Source organism: Sminthopsis crassicaudata, chromosome 4 (genome assembly GCF_048593235.1).
Source record: "Sminthopsis crassicaudata isolate SCR6 chromosome 4, ASM4859323v1, whole genome shotgun sequence".
NCBI classification, from domain to species: domain Eukaryota; kingdom Metazoa; phylum Chordata; class Mammalia; order Dasyuromorphia; family Dasyuridae; genus Sminthopsis; species Sminthopsis crassicaudata.
The window spans coordinates 44,137,668-44,163,515 of record NC_133620.1 but is presented as its reverse complement, the minus strand read 5'-3'; the positions used below and the strand labels follow the sequence as shown (position 1 = coordinate 44,163,515).

At 37.3% G+C, this 25,848-nt stretch overlaps 1 protein-coding gene across 2 annotated transcripts in view; it reads left to right on the top strand.

Annotated features, from left to right (window-relative positions):
* The window catches only part of ADGRL2 (adhesion G protein-coupled receptor L2), an 809,217-nt gene that overhangs the window by 467,053 nt on the left and 316,316 nt on the right, over positions 1–25,848 (top strand). The window contains exon 4 of one of the 2 annotated variants that reach the window (XM_074266405.1): positions 1,976–2,131. The exons of the other annotated variant lie outside the window; for it this stretch is intronic. The gene's annotated coding sequence lies outside the window, so the exon portion shown is untranslated. The remainder of the gene's footprint in view (positions 1–1,975; positions 2,132–25,848) is intronic. 2 annotated transcript variants of the gene reach the window in all.

Sequence of the window (25,848 nt, the reverse complement as noted above, 5' to 3'; positions counted from 1 at the left end):
GTGTTTAGGAAAGAACAGGTAATGAAAGCCATTTAAATACATTTTTTAAAAATGTCAATATTTTATATTTTAAATTTGTTTATTACATTTATATTTAAATTTAAATAAATTTAAAAATAAGTTTAAAAACAAAGTTTGCAGGAGGAAATTTAAACCTATCCATTTCAAGAGCTAGAAATCAAATTTAAAAGAAAATGACGGTGACCCTTTGACTGTCATAGGAAATCCAGACCACACCTAAACCTGTTTTGCACTCTCCTCCCACCCACCTGTAGAGAATGATGGAGATGGGGTTGTGTGGGTGGTATAGATGAACTAATCTAAAGGTGTCCAGTAGCTCCCACGAATGGAATGGGGGTGGGGGGAGGGAGAGTTCTTTCAAGGGCACAAAGAAACAAATGCTTTTCAAATTCTTGCTTGGTATTATTGATTTGGAGGTAGTGGATTGTAAGGTCATTGAAAATCTACGTGAGTGATTAGAAGGGAAATGGAGTCCCCGACTAGGGTGATAATGGTTCCATTGTTCTCTGCTCTGGCCAGACCATATTTAGAGGACGGTGTTTTGTTCTGGATGTCACATTTAAGACTGCAACAAGGAACAATGATTTTCTAATGGAAGGTAATCATGAGGGTGAAGACCCTCAAAATTATGCTTTTGAGAAACAGAGGAACAGAGAAGAGTTAGTTTGAACAAAAAAAGATAAGAAGAACTGTGGGTAGTAAACAAGATAGTTGTGTCCCATATTTGGAAGGCTCCTTTTGGGAAGAGAGAGCAGATTTGTGTTATTTAGGCCTTTGGGGATCTACCCTACTGGGAGAGATTGGGGCAATTTGCTAAGCCGTCGGATTAGGCTGTATGTCCACAGTATAAGGACACAGAGGAGTCTGGGACACGGAAAGGAACCCTAGCTCTTGACCCTCGGCAGACAGAGGGATTTCAGCCAACTCTGGAATCACAGAAATAGAGATTTAGAGCTAGCAAGGTAAAAGGAATTAGCATTATCTCACCTTAAAACCCATCCAGGCCAACGTCTTCATTTTGCTACTGAATCCAATCCGAGGCAATGACTGTCCCTTCATCACATAGCTAGCATATATAGACTGGACTGGTATTAAAACTCAGATTCTCTGACTATACATTTAGCTTGCTTTTTTCTACACCAGGAAAGGAGAGTCAGTTAGTAACCCCATGATGCTTCTCAAGTGAAGATGTCCCAGATAAGCAGGCGGGTGACACAGATGAGATTTCTATGATATGCATGCTTTCTTAAGAGTGTTGCACAAACATCTGAGGAACTAAGTGCATTTCTTAGTGATAAAACTCTCAGGTGCCAGGGTGGCCCAGAATACAGAGCTGGGAGAAGCATGGAGGCCTGGAGGCTCTGAAGAAACCAGTCATGGTAAGACCATGCAAAGCCCCCAGAAAGCAGAGCACTTTTCCTGGTCAGGACTTGAAGAATCAAGGAGGCCACAAGCCCCTTGAATAACTCTCTGGATTCTGCCCTTGTGTGTCTATTATAGGACAGAATTTGGTTTTGTAAAGATTTTGTACGTCTCCTTGTCAATGTTATATCCTCCTAATAGAATATAATCCCCTTGGAGTCACAGATTTGTTCCTTTCTCTTTCTCCTTTTGCTTCCTTCCTTCCTCTGTGTCTATCTTTCTCCTCCCTCTATCTCTTTTTCCTTCTCTCTGTCTCTGTATGTCTGTCTCCCTTTCTGTCTTTTTTGTCTCTATCAGTCTGTCTCTGCCTGTCTCTATCTGAATCTCTCTCTGTCCGTCTCTGTCTCTCTATCTTTGTTTCTGTCTCTGTCTGTCTCTGGCTCTCCATCTCTTTTTCTCTCTCTCTCTCTCTCTCTCCCTCTTCATCTTTCTCTTTCCATCTCTCTATTTCTCCCTCTCTCCATCTCTTTGTATCTCTATGTCTGCCCCTCCCCTCTCTCCACCCACTATAATTAGCATTTTTAATGCCCAGGACAATTCACCTGATGGAAGTGGAGATACTTTCCCCTTTGGCAGAGGAAGATGTAGAGATCTCTAGGATTGTACCAGGCCTCTGATGGAGAAGCTGTTACAGAGCAGAGCGGGAGGCTCAGTGGAACTGAGTGAACTGCAGAGGAGCTCACTTGAGGTATGGCCATGGCAGGAGGAAAAATGTCACCTGTTAGCTATCTAATTTAATTATATATTTAACTGTTATTCTTGATAATGGACACTAGATTTTGTTGTTTCTACCCTACAAAAGGTTTTCTTCCCCCTATCCTATGAATGCTGTCATTGCCTCTTAATTTTGATCACCGAGGAACAAAGCCTAAATTGTCCTGTCCTACTTGTGACAGATCTCCAGAACTCAGCACAATGTCCTGCATAAAGTGGGCAGTCAGCAATCGGTCAATAAACAAGCGCTGTTTAGCTGTTATTCCGTGCTAGGCCTAGTTCCAAGAGCTGAGGATACAAAGAAAGGGAGGATCCTATTCCTTCCCTCAGGGAACTCCCATTCTAATGGAAGAAACTACATGCAAATTAACTGTGTACAGTCAAAACTTCCTGGGTAAACTGAAGTTTGTCTGAAAGGGAAGGCGGCTCTAGTTTTGAAGGGAATTGAGAAAGGTTATTTGGGAAAAAAAGTGAGATTGTAGCTAAAACTTGAAGGAAGCTGTTGACTGAAACAAGGAGGAAAAAAGCATATATGCATATATATACTACACATTTTAATACATAGTATATATGTTATATATACTATATATTATAATATATAAAGTATACACAATATATACTCTATATAAAATATACATATATAGTATATATGTTAAAGATACTATATATTATAATATATAAAGTATACACATAATATATACTATATATAAATACACATATATAGTATATATGCTACATATAGTGTATATTATATGTGTATTCCTTTTATTGCTTAAAAAAAAAGAAATAAAGGAAATTTCTTAAGAGATTAAAATCCTTCGTTATACCACCAGTGCTGGGTTCCCTTTCCCTTACAGGTATAAGATCACTTCCCAAGATCTCAGGTTTCACATTTTTTTAACTTTTTGTATCTAGACCAATGTTAGTGTAGAAAAAGGGCAAAGGTGAACAAAGGGCAAAAAGGAAAGGAACTATGGACAGTGAAGACTTGGCAGTGATTCCAGCCATAAATGTCACCTATGTAGCCCATTATGCTTCTGTAGGTAGACTGGTAACTATGACCTCATTTGATCTTCACAACAACCCCTTTGAGTTGCATAGGGGCAAGTATTGTCCAGACTTAACAGGATGGGAATCTGAGACATAGCAAGGTTAACTGCCGAGCATAAAGGCACGTAGTTTAATAACAACAGAATCAGTGCTAGAATTCCTTCTTCTTGGTGTTTACTCTAGTGGCTTTTGCATTCTACTACAGTGGCCCCACATTGGATGATGTGAAATTATTGCCTTTCCCCTTCTCCCTCTTGCAATGGGTGGGTGGACTAGACCTGAACCATTCTCCTTCCACGACTAAAGTCTTCTAATTCCCTTTCTGCTTAGAGGGAGAAGAGGAGAAAGGAAGATGAGCAGTATTAAGCCCCTACAATATTCTAGGCATTATATATAATATCTACATATACATTATACAAATATCTACACTATATCTACAGATATCTCACTTGATCATTCATAGCAAAAGTATCTAAGGAACCAGATTAAAATGTAATTGTGAATTGTTTGACAAAATGCATAAAAATATAACACAAATTGCTATTAATTTTTAGTTGTCTAAATAGACCTGTAGGGATCCATTTCTAATCAAATTCAGCTCCTCTGGTTTAGTCTTGGACAATGTGCCTGAAGGTGACTCCAAGAACTTCTGGAAATTAGCAAAGGATCATGGTCATTCTTCTAGTTCATGAGTTACTTAGTGTTTTGAACCTTTTTGGATTATTTCCAGTATTCATGCCATCTTAATTTCAAGAGTAAATTCTATAGTAACCCAGGTACCCTTATAGTGCAGACAGAGAATGCCCTTAAGTAGTTGTATGTATTTTAGCTGATACCTCTGGTTTAATCTGGGCTAGGAGTGACTCTAAGAACTTCTGGGAATTAGCCGTGTAATCCACTTTTGGAAAAAGGAAACTTTTGTCTAAATTCTCTCTAGAGTAATTTAGTTCTAGATCCCACAGATGCAGCACCTTTTTGTCCCTAGAATCAAAGAATTTAATAGCTAGGAAGGATCTCAGAAACTGGATGGTCCAACCCATACACAAAAGGAATTCCGATTAAGAGTGTATTAAAATAAAATACTCCCCCATCTGTTTCAGTGAGCAAAGAAAATATCAAGGAACTGATTTTCTCATTTGCGATTTCTAATAGTTTGGAGTAAAAATGGAGCTAAATTAAAATTCAGAGCAGATGCTTGATTAAATGAGTGTTGATTGAATGACTGACTGCAGTAGAATCAAAATCAGTAGTCTCTGTTTGGTAATAGGCAAAGAAATTTCAAGTCATGTAAAGAACAAGCAATAGAAGAGTGGGGGGATTATAAGAAACAATTGGAAGGGACATCTTCAAGCTTTACATTTTGGAGATGAGGAGTCTGAGGTTCTGAGAGGTTTAGTAGCTTGCCTAGTTGACCCTGAGCAGTTGATAAGGGTAGGGACAGGATTTGAACCATTTTTTTTTGCTTATTCTAAGACCAGCATTTTACCTGAGTCTACTCTACTTAAATCCACCCTTACTAATTTTTATGTCCAGCACCCTATCTATTATGCCATGCTGGATGATAGATCTAAATCTGGAAAAGGAACTAAAAGATCAACTGGTCCATACTAGTTACATGAGATGTAGCAGATGAAGAGACTGAGGTCCAGAGAGGCTGATTTGTCCATGGCTATACATGTTGTAAGCAGCAAAACCTGGGTCTAAACAAATGAATTGTTGGACGCTATGTTCAATGCTGCTTCAGTGTGGTGTAATGGAAAGTGTGCTTGATTCGAATCCAGAGAACTTGGATTCAAATCCTAGCATTGCTGTTGGTTATCTCTTTAACCTCGGTAATTCTCTCTGAGACTCAATTTCCTTATCTGTAGCATCTGAAGGGGATGGACAAGATGACCTCTGAGATGCCTTTCAATTCTAAGTCTATGATGGAAGTTCTGTTTGGTGTACATAATGAATCCTTCGTTGGTTTATCCTGTATATATAGCTTGTTTGTATGCAGTTGTTTAAATGTGGTCTCCCCACTTTGATTTGTGGGAGCAGGGACCATTTTTTTAATCTTTCTTTTGTATCTCCACTGCTTGTTTATCACTGTGTCTAGCAAATAGTAGTAGACAATAAATGTTTATTAACCGACTGACTGGTCCCATTATTCAAATTTACATTGCACATTTCCTTTGGGCTGGCACCAATTATTACATTTTACATTTGAATACATGAACTCACTTAAGGATATTCATTATTTGCACTAAAGGGGACTTAGGTGTTCCACAGAACTTATTCTGGGAATCAAGGTGGAATGAATTTTGTAAACAATAAAAAACACCAAGTAACTCCTATTAATCAATCAATCAATAAGCACTAATTAAGCATCTACTAAGTAGCAAACACTGTGCTGAGCACAAAAGCTAAAAAATGAAAGAGTTTCTGCCCTAAAGGAGCTTAGATTCTACCGGGAGGAGTGGAAGGAAATCCCATGACTTTATACCACAATATCCCCAAGCGTGGATGCAAAGCAAGAAATAACAAAAAATAATCAACCAATAAACATTTATTAAACACCTGCTGTGTACCAAGCACTATGTGAAGTTCTGGGGATATAGAAAAAAAGGGGGGGGGGAGGCAAAGGCAGTCCTTGTTCTCAAAGAGTTCATAATCTAATAAAAAAAATGATCACATAGAAACAAACTATACAGGATAATAATTAGAAGAAAGGTACCTTTCTGTTGAAGCTGGGATTTTAGCTGGGACTTGAAGCAAGTCAAGGAAATCAGGAAACAAAATGAGGAGAGAGAGCTTTCCATACGTGGAGAATAGATAGCCAGACAAAATGCACTGAGTCAGGAGGGTCCTGTGTGAAGGACAACAAAGTCACTGTCACTAATTGCACAGTATAAAGGTAGGGAGGAAATATAAGGTGTAAGAAGACTGGAAAGTGGGGAAGGTCTAGTTTATGAAGGACTTTGAACATCAAATAAAGGATTTTGTATTTGATCCTGGAGGATGATAAAGAGTCACGGGAGTTTATTGAGGAGAGGGACAACATGGTCAGACTGGCATATGAAGGAAAATTACTTTGTGGTTGAATGGAGGATGGCAGGGATGGAGTGAGATTTGTAGCGATTAGTGACTGGTGTAAACTCAAGAGATGTAAGGCAAAAATGAAATTGTCCCTTACATTTTAATAGGGAAGAAATGGAGAAAAAATACAATAGAAATAAATATAATAAAAAATGATTCAAGATGTATCTACAATGAGTTTACAATACTGACCACTTGAAGATTAAGGAACACTTACAAAGTCATATACAAATGAAAATCCTTCCACTGGTTATGAGCTCCCCATTATTATACAGTGAGCTTCTTGAGGACAATTTATTTTTGATCTTCCTTTTGATCCCAAGTACTTAGCACTGTGCCTGACACATATAGCAGCTTAATAAATGCTTATTGGCCATCTAACTGAGGGATGACTATTGTATGACTATTGTAATTCCAATTTAACCCAATTCAACAAACATTCATTAGGTTCTTATTTCCTGAAAGGAACCTTGCTAGAGATCCAAAGTTAGAAGAAAATAAATGAATAATACCCGACCTCACAGTTTTACTTTCTACTGGAGGGGGGATATAAATAGTCAAAAATAGCACAGAAAAAAATGTAATTAGATGAAAGAGGGATTCAGACAAAGTTGGAATATAGGGTGAATGCTTTGGAGGGTATGAAAATTCTAAAGTTGGCAGAAATGGTGCCCCTGAGCTGAGGCTCAAAGGGAGAGAAAAACCTAAAAATTCAGAAATGACAAAGAAATGTATTCCATGCAAGTGGGAGAGCTTTTGATAAAGCAGAGTTAGAAATTAAGTCAAGTCAACCAGGATTTAGTGAACTCTCACAATAGCTACAAGTCCTTAGCTTGGAATCTGGAAAAACTGAACTTGAATCCAGCTCAGAAACTTACTAGTTATGGAATTGTTTCAGATCTTTGTACTGATTAGAGTAAGCAAGTCTTTCACACTTGATCATCACTATAATATTGTTGTTATTTTACACACTAACCTCCTGGTTCTTCTCACTTCACTTTGCATCAGTTCATACAGGTCTTGTCATGGTGTTTTTGTTTTTGCTTTTTTTCCTTTCTGAAATAAACATCTTGTCATTTAAGTACTTCATTATAATCAATACGCCACACCTTATGCAGTCATTACCCAAATGATGAACATCCCCTTGATTTCCAATTCTTTGACTACACAAAAGTAGTTGCTCTATTTTTTTTTTAACATAGAAGTCCTTTTCCTTTTTTCTTTGACCTCTTTGGAGTAGAAACATAATAACAGATATTGCTGGATCAATGGATATGCACAATTCTACAGTCTTTTGGGCACAGTTCCAAATTGTCTTCCAGAATGGTTGGATCAGTTCATTACTTCACCGATAACTCAACACGCCATTATCTGTTTTTTTTTTTTTTTTCTGATAGATGTGAAATGGTCCCTCAAAATTTTTTAACTTACATTTTTTCTAATCAATAGTGATTTAAAGCAATTTTTGCATACTAATAGCTTTGATTTTTTTTTCTTCTGAAAACTGACTATTCATGTTCTTTGACCATTTATCAACTGAGGAATGGTTCTTATTTTTATAATTTTTATTCAATTCCCTATTTATTTGAGAAATAACTTCTTTATTAGAAAAACTTGCTATAAAAATTATATTACTTCATCATCTATGGTACCAGAAAAATGTAGTTTCTCTGATTATCTCTTTTAATGAGGTTTTGTTTTGTTTTGTTTTGTCTGGAGATCATGATAATTTCCCTATTTTTTTACTTCACCTGAAACATAACTGATTCTGCTCTAGTCCTTTACTTCAAGTCTATGGGTTTCTATTTCAACTGTGTCTCTTCTAAACAACATATTGTTGGATTCTGGTTTTTAATCTATTCTGCTATTCACTTAGATTTTAGGAGTGAATTCATTCCATTCATATTCACAATTATGCTTACTGTGTATTTCCCTTTATCATATTTTCTTCTATCTGTCCTTTCTCTCTCTCTCCCTCCCTCCCTCCTCTCTCACTATTTTTATCCTATTCCTCCTCAAAATCTGCTTTATTTCTGATCACTACCTCCCTTAATTCAATTCCCTTTTATCATTCCCCATCCACCCATATCTCTTATCCTCTTAATTTTCCTTTGGGTAAGGTAGATTTCTGTACCCAGCTAAGAGTATGTATGTATATATATATATATGTGTGTATGTATGTATGTATGTATGTTCTTCCCTCTTTGAATCAATTCTGTAAAGTGTAAAAGCTTGTAGTGTTACTTTTATTCTAGGCACTATGCATACAAGGACAAAAAAGGAAACACTTTCTGCTCTCAAGGATCTTATATTCTATTTGGGGAGAGCACATGATCATAAATAAGTAAATACAAATTACACACATAATAGCAAATGTTTGTCCATGGAGTGATTGAGAAGAGTAGAGAGCAGTTAACAACCTATATTTAGGAGGTGATGAGAGAAGACAGAGTCTAAAGATGCTACAGTGCTAGGATCAGCCCGAGTTAGCAATTAATTGGAGTGGGTAGGGCAGGGAAGACCAAAAGGAGGCAAAGATGACTTCAAGGTTTTGAACTTGGATGAATTTCTATGAGAAAATATGCCCTGCCTATAAGAATAGTTCCATTTCCTATATGATTCAGAATCCCACAGCATCACAGTGACTAGGAGTCACAAAAGGTTTTCATTTCCTGCACCTAGCTTCTATACCTAAATGTTCTGCCAAGACAGGAAGAGGTGGGATTTAAAGAATGTTTGCTGGGTTCTTATCACCCTTTTCTTTGAAATGGTTAATGTCAAGAATGGGATCACATGTTCGGTTAAAGCATCTATTTATAGTAACATAGTTAATTAAAACCGAAAGAACTTCTCAAAATGGCTTTTTTTTCTCAAAGCATCATTTATATTTTACCTTTCAAAAATACTCATCTTAGATAATAAAAGTAGACTGGGTCTCATCATCACTGCCCTCACATAACGCACTATTCAGCATTAGCTTTCTTGAATTTTTAAATGAGATTCATCTTTCTGTTCTCATGCATTAGCATAAAACTACTGTGTTTATGCTTCAAACACTGCATAACACCAAGGGGAAATAGAACTAATTTGCTTTCATTGAAACTGATAGAAAAATATGAATTTTTTAAACCTATATAATGTTTTGAAATGTACATGCATTTCTCAATGAAAAAGCAACCTAAATACATGAACTCTTGTATAATGTCCTTTGGAATGGTTTAATTTTGCAATAAATACTTGACTCGTGATAAGAATGCTTTATTAATAATGAAAATAACATCACATATATACATATGTTATGCACTTTATTTGGCATTCTCAAAGTAATTCATATATAGTTCACTCTTCTTTTCTCCTCGGGGTATTTCTCGGAGATTAGCATGGAGTAAATATTACCTTCGTCTTTTTATAAATGGAATTAAATGAACTTTTGAAGGTCATATCTCCAGTTGTTGGCAGATTTAGGACTACCAGGTCTAATGATAATTTCCTATTCTTTCCTGCTGTTCTGTGCTTTCCTCCTAGGAAATGTTCTTTGGTTCTTTTATGTTTTGGGGGACTGTATTATTCATTCATTCGTTCATTCATTCAACAAACATTTATTAAACTCCTACTCTGTGCTAGATATAACTTTGAACATAACCTTTCGAAACCAAATGTAGTACAATAAAACCTCACAAATCTAAATTCTGGGGGTGGTAATCAGGCAGAGGGGGCTAATTGGAGTTGGTGAAGTCAGAGCTAGAGAATATTTCTAAAGAAATACAGCCTTGTGACTGTGCAGTACATACAATAATTTAAATGAATTGCTTAATAAATTGCTGCCAAGTAGACATACTCAATTGAATAAAAATAAGATCTTAGAAAAAATTAGATAGAAATGTTTTGTAATGAACACATCAATTCTGTGGATACAAATGGATCCTTCTGAATTATCTGAGAATGATTGAAATAGTGAGATGTGGTGTTTTTTTTTTTGTCTTCTATATTTCATGTCAAAAATCTTAGAAATCTTTGCCCCACAAAACTACTTCATTTTTTAGAAAATCTGTCTTTCTACCTGCACATCCCCGCCTAGACAACAAGCATTCTTCATCCACTTGTTATTTTTTGTATGGATGATTTGTCTGAATTTTTTTGAGTGTCCATGACTATAAGGAAGTATTCAGGATTCCAAGACATGTGAAGTGCCCATCACATTTACGGTATAGATCTCCAAGAAAAAGGAAATGTGTCACAGTATTATTTCTCTGACATAAAGTATTATAATTCATTAAGATCACTTGACTTCCATTTTGCTTCCATCTTCTCTGTTAAGGAAGAGCTCCAAATAAGAACGGCAAAAGGAAAATAATGTTTTAAAAAAAGAAAATAAATCTTTAGATCAGCAAGGAAATAGGGAAAATCTAGATGTTTCAATAAGATAAAATCTCCATGGTTCCTGAAAGAACTGGTGGATGTAATTTTTAAAAATTGTCAAGAAAAGTAATCTTCAAAAGTCTGAGAAGATGATCATGTGGAAAAGGAGTTCTAGCTCTCCTTTAATTCTAGAGGACAGAACTAAGACCAATCCCAGGGACGCTGACTTCAGTTTAGTACCAAAGTGAACTTTCTGCCAATTAGAGCTGACTAAAAGTGAGACTGGCTCTTCTAGGGGCGGGGGCCTTCTCTTCACTGGAAGTGTCTGAGAAGGCATTGGATGATGATCCATCAGGAACATTCCTCCAATGAGTAAGAAGGGTAACTAGATGACTTTTTTTTTAGCTCTTAGTTTCTATGATACTTTCAAAGACCTGTTTGTTAACTGATCTGGTTGACTCAAATGACTATAGGGCAAATAGTTACTAGAGAAAAGGAATATCCTTCCCTTAGAGTTTAGTCTTCCTCTGTTAAGTGTTTAAGTAGATATACACAAGCAAAAAGAAAAAATAATATTAATGATTATTTTATATTTTATATACAATATGTATATTTATATATAATAGCATATGTTATATAATATATAGTGTTATATAGTGATGATAATTATTAGGCAGCATGATGATGTCATGGAGAGAATGCCAGGCCTGGAGTCAGAAAGACCTGAATTCAAATCTGACCTCTGATAATTACTAGCTGTGTGATTCTGGGCAAGTCAGTTAACACTATTTACCTCAGTTTCCTCATCTGTAAAATGAGCTAGAGAAGGAAATGGCCAAGCACTCACTATCTTTGCCAAGAAATCCCCAAATAGGATATGAACAGTTGGATATGACAGAATATTGAACAATAACAACAAAATGATTATTAATAATTAAGAAATAATAATAATAGCTAGCATTTAAATAGTACTTGAAGATTTACAAAGCACTTCATACGTATCATTTCATGTGACCTTTAAAATCTTCCTGACTTCAAGTCTGACAAACTATTCATTAGGCCAGCAGAGAATGATGGTTTAAAGAAGGCAGATCTGAGTTCAAATCTTGCCTGTGACCTTTAATAACTATGTGACCATAGACAAGCCAGTGAACCTTTCTGAGAGCTCATCTATGAAGTTAAAATCATAATAACTATGACCTTACTGTTTTGTTTAAGAAAAAAAAAGCTAGGATCTTGTTATTACTTTTCACATGTTACTCCCCTTCACACACTCCTTGTTGTAGTTAAACTGGTTTGCCGACTGTTGCTTTTACACCCATCTCTACTCCTTCACCCAAGTGGTCTTCCCAGCATGGGATGAATCTCCCTATTAACTTATAATGAATTAATCATGTATTAAGTGCCTGTGATGTGCCAGGCACTGGGCTAAGTAGTAGAGATATATAAAGTAACAAAATCAGTCATTGACCTCGAGAAGTTCAAAATCTAAGGATGATACAATCTGGTGGTACAGTGGGGAGAGTGCCTGGCCTGAAGTCAGAAACCGCCAACTTAAAATCTGGCCTCAGACACTTAGCAGCTGTATGACATTGAATAAGTCACTGACTCTGTTTCCTCATCTGTAAAATGAGCTGGAGAAGGAATGGAGAGCCACTCCAGCACTTCATGGAGAGAAAGTCTTTTCCTCATGCTCTGTCTCTCTCTTTCTCTCTCTCTCTCTCTCTCTCTCTCTCTCTCTCTCTCTCTCTCTCTCTCTCTCTCTCTCTCTCTCTCTCTCTCTGTGTCTCTCTCTCTCTCTTTCTCTCTCTGAATCTGTCTCTCTCTCTCTTTGTCTCTGTCTTTCTCATAGTGTGCTATAGTGGATAGGGTGTTGAAGATTTGAATTTAAGTTGGCCTCAGACATGTAACTGGGCAAGTCATTAACCACTCTTGGTCTCTTTCTTCCTTTTACAGATAAGAAATGAATTCACTGATCTCTTCCTTCCATTTCTGAATCTAAGCTCTCATGACCATAAACTTCCACTGATTTGTGGGCATGTTGCATCCCACCTGAGAGCAGGAACTATGTCATTTTTGTCCTTTTGTCCCCAGTTCCTAGCATAGTACCTGACATATAGGAGAGATTATGAATAAACGGTTGTGGGCTTGAATTGGGTTGTCTACATGCCATTCCTTCAGAGAGCTACAAACAGATAGACATTCAGTCAGCTTCATGCAACAACGACAAACTTTTATCGAGCTTCCTGTTGGGTACCTGGCTTTCTTCTGGCATTGTGGGTGATGAAAAAAAATAAAGCCCTTTACCTTGAGGACTTATCAAACAATCTCCTATTATACTCTAGGCTTTTTAAATAAGCTTTGGCCCACTGGGAACGTATCCCAAGGAAATCAAAGACAATGTGATACAGAAAAAAGAATGATGTGTTTGGTGCTAGAGGACATGGATTTAAATTCTTCATTCTGTTATTTACTTCTTTACTTCTACACCATTTACTAGTCACTAGTTATTATACTCTATGAATAATAAACCAAAGGATAAAATAATAATAATAAATGATCTTCTCTGGGCCTCAATTGTCTCATTAGTAAAAGGAAAGTGTTGCACTTGGGCCTATCCAAAATCTTGGTCTTTCTCGTTCACTGTTTCTGAATCTCTGTGTGTGTGTTTCTCTCTTTGTCTCTCTGTCTCTATCTCGCTGTCACTGTGTGTGTGTCTCTAGTTCTGTCTGTGTCTCTATCTGTCTCTGTCTCTATCACTGTGTATATGTGTGTGTCTGTCTCTGTCTTTCTATCTCTCTTTAGGTTTTGATTCTAAGATATAAAGATAACATGTACACCAAAATATTCATAGCAATTCTTTTATGGGAGCAAAAAAATAGAATACAAAAGAGGTGCCCTTCCACTGGGAAATGACTGAACAGCTTGTGGTATGTGAACATATTCAAATATTTAATAAGTGACTAATCTGAGAAATACAAACAGAGGAAGACTTATATGAACTGATCGAGAGTAAAGTAATAAGAACCAAGAGAACAGTATTTGCAATAGCTACAATAATATAAAATTTTAAAAGAACACAGAAATGAAATCAAATGATAAATAATTTTACTGACTGATCTTAGTCCTGGAGAACTTGGAGAATCAGACCTCTTTCCTTTTGATAGAGATGGACAAAATGTTAAACACGCTGTCATCCCTGGTCATAGATTCAGTACTAGAATGACTCTTGGAAGCCTTCTGGTCAACCACTTTATTTTATAGCTGAAAAAATGAAGTTCAGAGAAGAAATGTGGGTTGCCCATGTTATATTAGGCAGTAAGTCAGGACCAGGATTCAGTCCCAAGAGATGAAACTGTTTGTTCTAACGAGTTCACTATGCTTAAAAAAAAATTCTTTAGTTGTGTAATACAGTAGAAAGAATACCATTTCTGAAGTCAAATGACTCAAATTCTGTCTTTAATGCTTGTCAGACAATCTCTCTGGGTCTCATTTTTGCCATCTGTGAAATAAATGGATTGGACTGAGCTTCAGTTCTAAATGGATGATTAGGTAGATGAACTCCTGGTAGAAATGTAAAAGTCCTCCAAGAACTTTTTTCAAGAGGAAATTGGGGTTAAGTGACTTGTCTATGGTCACACAACTAGTAGTAAATGTTAAGTGTCTGACACCATATTTGAACTCATATCTCCTGACTCCAGAGCTGGTGTTCCATCCACTTCACTATCCAGCTGCCCCAAAACATTTATTTTTAACTATTAAGAAAAATCAGAAAAAAAATTCTTTATAAGAAGAAAGGGGGCAGATATGGAAAGAGAAGAAAGGAGGATTTTTAAAAAATGAACAAAACAAAACATAAAAGTGGTGGAACTGCTCAGGGCACTCCATTCCTGATTCAGCAAACAGGTATTTGCTAGCAGCAATAGGCATTGTGTAGAAGGGTGACTGAGCTTCTTAGTTCCATACTGTTCCCACAGCCAGCCCAATTCTTAGGTGCCTGCATGTGTGTAATGAACGTATGAAATCACTGGACACCTAAATACTGAAGGCAATGGAAGCTGTGTGGGTTTAGGGACAGGTGGAACTGGCTGATTAGATGGCCACACCTATCCTTAAAAAAAATTTGGCAATTAGATTGATTCTAAAATATCACCTGTCTTCTTGGGAAATTCATGACGGGACATCAGGGAAGGCCCCTGTGTGACGATACTATATTGTATGTGTGTGTGTGTCTCAGTTGATGATCTGCCTTAGAGCCTAGGACAGAAACTTGATGATCTGGGATTCTTCTCTTATATTCACCATTTGAACCTTGAAAGAAGCAAAAAAAAGGGGGGAGGACTGCTGTTCTTTGAGGACCAGAGCTATTATCACCAAGGTAAGGGCTTCATCTTACTTCTTGGTTCCTTAAGCTCAGAAAAGTTCAAAGAAGTAGTTCACTCTTTATTTATATCACTGCCGCCCCAAACTTTTATGGGGTGAAACAGGACTTGATTTTCTTTGAAGAATCAGGCGCCTACCAGGATATTGAACTTGAGAAACTGACCTTTTTGATCCTAGATTTAAGAAAGGCCTTTTAGTGCCTGTGTGAGGGATTGGATTCAGCGACCTCTATGTTCCGTCTGTGATCCCATGATCCAAAGACTGCCATCGATCCCTATTTGCTTTGGCTCAGTACATGGCCAAAGTTACAAGTAAAAATCCAAAGGTATATGTTAACCCCATGGCTGAATAAATGGTAATGAAGTATTTCTGGATTAGGAAACTTCCCAGGTTTGGCATTGATTGTGTTTGTGGGGACATCTATGCACAGAAATATAGGTTCCTGAGGAAAGAATTATCACCTTATCTTAATTTCTCTGAGAATCTCTTTACAAAGGAGCTGTCAGAGGCACTGAAAAACCTGAGGAGAAGGCTTTACAAAGACCCAGGGAAAAAAGCTCTTAGTGCAGAAGTTAATGTTTATGTATCTCTCTGGCAAATAAGCGTCTTTATTTCAATTCAGTCCTGTTTGACGAGGATTCCAAAAGTCTTAATCAAATCTCCCTGTCATCTCTTCTTTCCTGCTTCACCTCCTTGCTTTTTGAGTGTGAATACTTTGTCTTTTTTTTTTTTTTTTAAGACTCCTTTAAAAATTCTTTTTAAAATTAACACTGTGACTATAGAATGATAGATTTAGACCTGGATGGGGCTTAGAAGTTACTTAGTGCAACTCCTTTTACTTTACAAGTGAGGGAACTGAGGCAATATGGTGACCTGAAAAAAGCACTAGATTTAAAACCAGAAGAAATGGATTGAAATCCAGGTTTTACTTGCTTACTGTGTGTGTGTAACCTTCACCTTTGTGGGCCTTAGTTTCCACATGAATAAAACGAAGGGGTTGCACTGGGTACGTGCTGGCACTAAAGTGATGATTCTATAATCCTCTGAAATCCATAGGATTGCAATGATTTACCCAAGATCACAGATGTATTAAATGGTAGAGCTAAGATTTTGACTTAGGGCCTATGACTCCAAATCCAGCCCCCTTTCCCTGACATGATGTGTTGGTAAACAAACGTTTAACCACAGATTCTTTGGGGGAGGGAGAATGTTGGTAAACATCTTACAATCTGTTTTTTGAAGAGAAGGGAACAACATATGAACAGCACACTTTTAAATTTAATCTGCATTATTAACATTTTCTCCACCATATTCTTGTTTAGACAATTAACAAAGCAATAAATAAAACCCTCATTTGTAGCATTATTGATTTCTGAGATGTGAATGCTAAAAATTTAATAATTGACTCTTGGTGAATACATTCCTGCCTGTGCTTACAGATTTTATGCTAGTATCAAATATAATTTTTTAGGTGGGCAAATTTTTTGTAATCCTTAATCTAACAGAGCTAGGGAAAGGGTGTACATTGAAACAATTTATATGATTTATTTCCATTATTTTAGATAACTAGGACACGACAACACTCATTAAAAAAAGACACAGAGACATACACACACACAAAGAGAGACAGAAAGACAGAGTGAGAGTGAGAGAGAGGAGGTAGAGAGACAGAGAGGGAGGAAGAGACACAGAGAGAGACAGAAACAGAGGGAGAGAGAGAAAGAAAGGAGGGGAGGGAGAGAAAGAGAGGAGAAAGACAAAGAAAGAGAGAAAGAGGGGGGAGAAAGAGAGAGAGAGGAGAAAAAGAGAAAGAAGAGAAAAAGACAGAGAAAGAGAGACACACACACATAAAGAGAAACAGACAGACAGAGAGTGACAGTGAGAGAGAGAGGAGGTAGAGAGAGACCGAGGGGGGGAAGAGACACAGAGAGACAAAGACAGAGACATACACAGAGAGAGAAAGAGAGACAGAGAAAGAGAGGAGGGGAGGGAGAGAGAGAGGAGAAAGACAAAGAAGAAAGAGATAGAGAAAGAGGGGGAAAAAGAGAGGCAGACAGGGAGAGAGAGAGAGAGAGAGACTGATACACACAAAGAGAGACAGAGACAGAAAGAGAGAGTGAGAGAGAGGGGGTAGAGAGAGACAGGAGGGGAAGAGACAGAGAGAGAGAGAGAGACAGAAAGACAGAGACATAAAGAGAGAGGAGAGAGAGAGAAAAAGAAAGGTGAAAGAGAGAGGGGGAGGGAGAGAGGAGAAAGAGACAGAAACAGGGGAAGAGAAAGAGAGACAGAGAAAGGAGGGAGAGAGAGAGAGAAAGAAAGAGAAAGAAAGGGAGAGAGAAAGAGAGAGAGAGAGAGAAAGAAAGAGAAAGAAAGGGAGGAAGAAAGAGAGAGAGAGAGAGAGAGAGAGAGAGAGAGAGAGAGAGAGAGAGAGAGAGAGAGAGAGAGAGAGAGAGAGCACCTTTTACCTTTATACCAAAAGAGAGGATACATACAGTTGATTGGTGAAGGGAATAGAACCCCTTCCATTTTTTTCTTCTTTCTAAAATAGGGCCTGATTTCCAATTGTTGCCTATTAGCATTACTAAGAATTCGAGGGACAGAAGTGTCATGTTGAATATAGAGTGATGACTTCATATGAAGAAGAAACTGGGGATATGACCAGTTTGCAGTCACAGAGAAATCAGCTTTAATTAATTTGAGTGCCAGCGCTGAGCATAATTACACAGCATGAGAGTTTGCATGCAAATGCTGAAATGCTGATTGTTCAAATCCTAACACTTACTCATTAATACTGGGGGACTAAGCAAGGCTGGCAAGCAGACAAGCTATGGCGGCTCTTGGTGCCCACAGGCTAATTTGTATTATAACATAGTTAGCAAACAGATTTCAGATGGTTCTGTTTTTTTTAAAAATAATATGCACCAAATAGAAGTATGTCGTTTTCTTCAGTAGCATACCTTATTTTTCTTCTTGATTAAGATCAAATGTGTGGAACTTTTTTTTTTTTAATACTATTAAGGATACAAGAAACATAACTATAGAATTGATTTACAACTATTTGATGTTAGTAACAACCAACTATGTTCATTTGTTCCCAGATATTTACAGTTGACATTTCATGTAATTATCCCAAGTGGTCATTTTTTCCTAATGGGCAAAACAACATCCAAACAAGTTAAAATTATAATACATCTGTGTGAACAAAGGCGTTGTCACAGTTGGATTGACTAACTGTCTGTCAAGTCAAGGTTCATGTGTCTACCACAAGTTAAGGACTGGATGCTTCAGGAGAAAGATCGCACTCCATTGATTGCTTTTAGAAAGCACCTAACTCTAAAAGATCCGGAGATTGTTTTGTGCCTGACCTCAGCAGTGGTTAGCCCTAGTGAAAGTATCATATGCTTCCATCACATGGTGCAGTTCCCACCATCTATGACTCTGTTAAGGTCATGGAAAGAATTCTAGATAAGTCATTGTAGAGAAATTAAGTAAGTTTTGCAGAAGCTATGTTTTCAGTAGACCAGAGTAATATCATATAAAGAGATATGTGGTAGATCTCACATGTAGCTCAGTAGTGTAGTGGTTAGAAAGCTGCTTTCAAATCCTATCTCAGACATTTACTGGCTGTGTTGCCCTAAGCAAATCATTTTGCTTTTGGGATCTTCTCTCAAATGAGAAGGTCGGACACAGACTGTCTGTGATTCTATTAATTTAGAGGCATAAAACCCATGTCTTTTTCTTGAGTTAGATTTTGTTTTTTAATTATCAATTGAATAATCAATCAGTTATTATTATTATTACTACTATTAATAATAACATTTTAAAGTTCTTACTATGTTCATTTATATTAGATATAATTATGTGTTACTATATGCCAAAGGGAGGCAGTGCACTGGCATAGAGTTCAAATTTGATCCCAAACACTTATTAACAAGTCACTTAATCCATGTTTGTCTTAATCCAGTGGAGAAGGAAAGGGCAAAGTATCTTTGCCAAGAAAGACTCAGGAAAATATTGGTATACTATGTCCAAGGGGTCAGGAAGCTTCAGACACAAATGATTGGCACAATAATAGCAACCAAAAGTGTCAGATTTGTGCTAAGAGCTTTTACAATGTTCTCATTTGATCCTCACAGAAACCTTGGTGTGTAAATGCTTTTATCATCTTCATTTTACAGATAGGAAAATAGACAAAAAGGTTAAATGACTTGCCCAGGAAGTGTCTCTGGTCAGATGGAAATTCAGGTCTTCCTCAGGTCTGCTATTCTATCCACTATGACACCTAGGACTCGAACTGCAAGTCCTGAACTCACATCCAGTGTTGGAAACTTCCTATCTATGTGACCCAGGGAAAGTACTTAACCTCAGTTTCTTCATCCACAAATTAGGGATAATAATAGCCCCTATCTCCCAGGGATGCAGTAAGGATAAAATAAAATGACATTATATAAATGCTAGATCTTAGAGCTTCTTTTAAAACAATCCCAGCATGTCAGAACTTCAGGGTCCTGAAAAACCCTCCCCTTTACCATATAACTTGCCAAGTGTTCCTCAGATTTTCACTTAAAGATCTCAAGGGAGGGGGAACCTATTAACTCCCATGGACACTCATTCCATTGCTAAGCCTTTCCAGACAACGCTAACAGCATCTATTGCTCCTAGAGCCACCCTCTGGAACTAAATTGGAAGGTAGAGGGAAAGATTAGAATCTTCGGAGGAAAAGAGAAGAATCTTGCCAAATATGGAGTTTGGTTTCCCATCCTTTATCTGGCTCAGCCCCAGAACCTGGCCTTTATTTTTTTTTTTCCTCTTCCCCTAGCACATCTGTATTTAGGAAGAGATATAATTTCCTTTCCTTCAGAGATATTGGGTTGACCTTGAGGGGGAAAAGTCAGCTTTGAAAAAATCCTGCTTCAGTAGCCTTCAGGCCTTTTGTTTCTTAGTGGCTTCCCTGCTTTCTGGAATTTCCCCATTCCCATCATTTTACAAGAGAAAGAGTAATGTCTCCGGCCCTAGGCTTGAACCAGAAGTTTAAGTAATACATGAGAACTGTGTGTCAGCCTAACCAGATCTGGTCCGGTAAAAGAGGGGAAGAGACAATCACCCTCTCGCATCTTCTTTCAGAACAAGCAAGACTACAATCTGTCTTGGATGCTTAAGATAAACCCCCCCCCTCAAGGAATAAGTTTGAACTGATGACCTAGATGGATATGGAGACATCTTGATAAGGTCATCTATCCCCAATCACTTTTAGTTCGTGAAGTTCCTAGGTGTGTTTCCTCTTCTCCTGAAGACGTACCCAACACACTTTATAGTCAAAATGTATATATTTATGTATAAAAAGACACAGAGAGAAACTAAGAGTGAACATGTTTAAACACCCTAGTTGAGCTCTGTCTTCTCTTCACCATGGTAACAACCACCTCCACCCTCCACACCAAAAATTGGCAAAGGTAATTGAGAGAACCTGGGATATAATGACTATAAAATCTTCACAATATATTCAAGTGTTCTTTGATGCTCATTAGGAAAGAACAGACTATCTTTTATGACTTGAAGGACATGGTAAACCCAAATTTAACTTCCTCACAAGCCTACCACAAAGCCAAAAAAAAAAAATCATATAACTGATGCTTATTCCCCATAATAAAGCTGTTTCTTTCAGAACACTCTCTATCTCCCATCACTCTTCATTCAAACTGATTCCTGGTTCCTTCCTGGTAGATTTATTCTCTTTTTTTTCATGGTGAAGCTTAATCACTACCTTTGACATAACACTTCTCCTAACTCTCCCCTTTCCCCCTCTCCTTGTTTATCTACTTGAATTCATTTTGTATTAACAATGTATAGTTTTTTTATATGTACATTTGTTACTCAGAATGCAAATTTCAAGAAGGGAGGGATTATCTTTTTTTTTTTTTTTTTTTTTTTTTTTTTTTTTTTTTTAATCCTTGGGTTTCCAGAGCCTGACACAGTACTTGGCACATAGTAGCCACTTGATAAAATGCTTGTGAGAGGATGGATTATAGTACCCCAGATCTTCTTGTAGTCATAAAAATCAAAACTTCATCTTTATATAAGGAAATCATTCAACAAACACTTATTAAGCATTTTCTATGTGCCAGACATTGTGCTAAATGCTGTAGATAATAAAGAAAGGCCATTACTCAGTCCCTATATTACCATGAGCAAGTCACTTTTTGGAGCCTCAGTTTATTCCTTGGTCAAAGAGGCTGGATTCAGTAGCTTCCAATTACCTGTTTATGACTAGAGATCTAACTTCCTCCCTCTTTCTCTCCCTTCCTTCCTTCCTTCCTTTCTCTCCCTTCCTTCCTTCCTTCCTTTCTTCTCCTTCCTTCCTTCCTTCCTTCCTTCCTTCCTTCCTTCCTTCCTTCCTTCCTTCCTTCCTTCCTTCCTTCCTTCCTTCCTTCCTTCCTTCCTTCCTTCCTTCCTTCCTTCCTTCCTTCCTTCCTTCCTTCCTTCCTTCCTTCCTGCAGCTAGTAAATGTTGGATTTGAACTCAAGTCCCCCTGACTTTAGGGCTGGAGCTCTATCTACTGCACCATCTAACTGCCCCAAATTAGAGATCTAAGATTATATTTTTTCTTGATGTTTTTTAAAATTATTATCAGACATTTCTTTTCCCCCTTTCACACTCACCTCCTTTCCCCCATAAGTAGGAGGAAAAACTCATCCAATAATTAAACATAGTTATTTTTTAAAAAATTTCCATAATGACCAAGTCCCACAATGTATAAACCTGACTCTTTTCAAGGGATTAGGCTGAGAACCAGCTTCAGAGACAAAAAGCCCCGAATTCAAATCTCATCTGTAGCACAAACTGTCTCTGTGATCACATATAAATAACTTAGCCTTAATTAATTGAGGATTGAGGAGATACAAAGTCCCAGAGCTGTCTGATTCCTTTAGATTGTTTTAGAGAAACTAAGGTCAGGAGGCTTTCCACGTTAGAAACAAGAAGCTGAAAGATATCTGTTCAAGATATCTGATTCAGGAAACCTGTTGTTCCTGAGACCTAGGGGAGAAATTCCCCGAGCAGAATCAGAGAAACTACAGAGTTCGGTTTGTCTGTAAAAAGAGTCATACTGACTAGAGGTAAGGGGTGGACCTGGAACCAAGGCAGATGAGAAACTGGATTTCCTCAGTGACTCAGATTTGTAAAGGAACCAGCTCCATCATTGTTCTGTAAGTGTAACTAGGAAGTGGAACTGGTGGATGAGCCAAGTTAATTGAAGTAACAAGCCTGGGCTTGTGATTATCTACCTGAATAGAGGATGATGTATTCTGAGATCTACACATGTGGCAACAGTTGGTTTTACACTCCAAACAGCTGTTCTGGAGAACACTACAGAAGAAAGAAAATGGGTTTAAACTACAGATTTTATCTTCCCCATCAACAACATCAGTCATATTTATAGATGGCTTTTTAAGGTTTGCAAAAATGATCTCCATCCTCACAACTGCCTTGAGAAATAGATGCTATTAATAACCTCCTTAAATAGAAATAAATGAGGAAACTGAGGCAAACAAGTTAAGTTACTTTTTCCAAAGTCATATAGCTAGCAAGATTCCGAGGCCAGATTTAAACTCAGATATTTCTGGCTTTGGGTCCAACAGTACAACATTTTCCAAGTGGCGGAAATATTTTGAAATGCCTCTTGGAGGCTACTTCTAGCCCTGTTTTATGATAGTGTCCTCTCTCCTCCTGGGCCCCAAATTCCAGTTTGAATCTGGGTTAACAATAAAGGTGGAGCTCTGATTCTAGAAAATACTATTAAAATAAACATTCATTATTTGAGAGAGGAGAGAAGGGCCCTGGTAGCACCAGGACCTCATTTAATGGCCCCCACCCATCTATCCTTGATTATAGATTAGCAGTCCATCAGCATTTTTCCATAATAGAGACCAAAGGTATGGTAGTAGGAAATTCTAGGGAAGAATGTGGGTGGGGTTTCTTAGTGGGGACCTGGAGCCATAAGAGATCCCAGAATAGATTTGTAATAGCTCAGGGGGAGGTATGGGTGAGCCTTGGAAACCAGGAAGCAAGAATTTCTTTTCCAGGTTTCCCAAAACCTTCGGTCTCCTATCTGCTTCCTCTTTGTAAATCTGGTTCTTTTCTCCTTTCTGCTGCTCTTCCTTGTTTTCCTCTCCACGGATTTGCAAAATATAATAAAGTTGTTATAATAACTCCAAAGTAATTTTGTAGTACTTTTCGTCTCCTCTATCAAGTAGTGATGACGATGATAGATAACATTCAAATAGTACTTTAAGATTTGCAAAATATTTTACATGGTATCTCTTTTGAATCTTACAATAATCCTGTAAGGTACTATTATCATCCCCATTTTAAAGAAGAGATAATCAAATAGTATTAAGACATACTTTGGTTTTGATGTCCCAGAGCTAGGAAGATCGGAGTCTTCCAGATCTTAAGATTAATTAGTTGTGTGATCTTTTGTAAATCACTTCAATTCCCCCTCCCCCCTTTTTAAAGTGAACATTGCATGTGCTTATTTACATTCGGTCTCCATCATTCTCTCGATTTGGATGGTGTTTTCCATTCAAAGTTTATTGGGATTGCTTTGTTTCACTGACAATCATAGTTGTCAGTGCTGACAACTGAGAAGGACCAATCAGAGTTGAACATCACACAAACTTACTGTTGCTGTATATGTTTTCCTAATTCTGATTGTTTCACTCAGCATCTGTTCATATAAATGTTTCCAAGTCCTTCTAAAATTAGTCTGTTCATCATGTTTTATAGAACAATAATATTCTACAACTTTCACATACCATAATTTTTTCAGCCATTCCTCAACTGATGAGTATCTATTCATTTTTCAATTCTTTGCCACCACAAAAGGGCTGCTACAAACATTTTTGCACATGTGGGTCCTTTTCCTTCTAGGTAACTTCCTAAAACAAGAAAGGGTATTGGAAAAATGCAGATCTGCACTGGTAAAGGGAATTTGGGAGTTCCCTATACCAACAAAGTAACAAGTCTGAATCAAAAGGCATAAATCAAATAATATAGTGCTCTTCAACTTTTTTATAAAATAGGTTTTGAGTTTTTTTTTTTTTGTTTTTTTTTAATGTCATCTTCACTTTCAAATATATTCTCTTTCTCTTCAGAGAGGGCTTTTCCTGGAAACAATTTGAAGACAGGAAAATAAGTCCTAAACACAGCTAAAGTCCTGCCTCATCTTCCTAATACACATTTCCTTTTTTCTATTTCTGGGCCAAGCTTGACTGTTAGAAGTGTGCAGAATTCAATTTTTAAAAAATAAAATATTTAAAAAATTTTTAGTCAGACAAAACCAGAATTTTAGGTAGAAGTAAGAAACCTTAGGAAGTCTTGAAATAATGTTTTTGATTCTACCTCCAACCCCCTCATTTGGAGATTAAAAAAAAATTTCTAAAAAGGTGACTTGATCAAGGTTACATGGTAAGAAGCAGAATTGGGTCTGCTTATTACAAGGACTCTTACTCCCAATCTTGCTGCAATTTCATGTTGCCTCAGAATTCCCCTAAATAAGTTTATCTGAAACTTTTGAGGCTTCCAGAGATTTGTGATTTCCTCCATGGGTACATTCACAAGGTTATAGAGATAGAGCTGGAGGTCATCTTGTCTGACTATCTCATTTGACGGATGAAAAAACCAAGGTAGAAGAGTGAAACCCATTTGCCCAAGGACACTCAGCTAGTTAAGTATGAAAAGTGAAATTTGAATCCATGTCTTCTGACTCTGAAGCAATTTGCCATTGAAACAGATTACAAGCCAATGACATCACAAGGATGACACCATGGCGTGTGCATGAATTGGATTTAAGTGAGGCAAGGCTGTGCAAAGTCATCAGCTCACTCTCTCCTCTAGAGTCTTCAAAATCCAGTGGCAACATGGATCAAGAGGACTGGCATTGGTCCTGAATGCAGAGGGTGTCCTCTGCCTTTTAAAATTAAAATCTTTACCAATTTCCGTGCTACAAAGAGACAGAGGAAAAGAACGTGAGAATGAATGTCATGTTTTAAATACAAAAAATAAGCACCCAACAGAGGATTTATTCTGGGTGGGTCCTTTCACCACACATTTCCCCAGCCTCCTCTCCTAGTTCCCAATATCTCCTGTCTTTATTGCCTTCCCCCCCCCCCCATACTCCCCAATAACAAGTATCTCTTTTTGCCCTACATCTTAGAAGAAAAAAAAAAATAATAAAAGAAGTAGAAAGAATAAAAGAAGGGAGTAATGGAGACAGATTTGGGTTAAGACTTATGATATTATTGGCAAAGGGAACTCTCCCTGACTATCAGTAGGCAATAAGAAACTCTTACTACCATTGAAGATCAAAAGCAATTCATTCATTCATCCATTTGTTTGTTTGTTTATTAGTTTTCAATAGTATTCTATTTTCCATATACACATAATGATAATTTTCAATATTTGCTTTTATAAGACTTCATATTCCAAATTTTTCTCCTTACCTCTCCCCTTCCCAAGACAGCAAGTAATATGATTTAGTCAGTACCAATTTATCAGCAATTTATAGTTTTAGTGAATTTCTTGGAGCAATAATAGGTTAAATGACTTGACCAGGGTGATAAATATGTGTCAAAGGTAGACCTGTAATCCATCTTCTTGATTCTGAAGATAGTAGTCTTTCCTTGTGTGAAAGAAGAGGAAAGAAAGACATGGAAGTCAAAAATGGCACAGTAGAGGGTACGATGTCCAGTATTTCTGATAAATTAAAAAATATTAGAAATAAAAATGGACTTTGGTTAGTAGTTTTTTAGAAGTTTTCTTGTA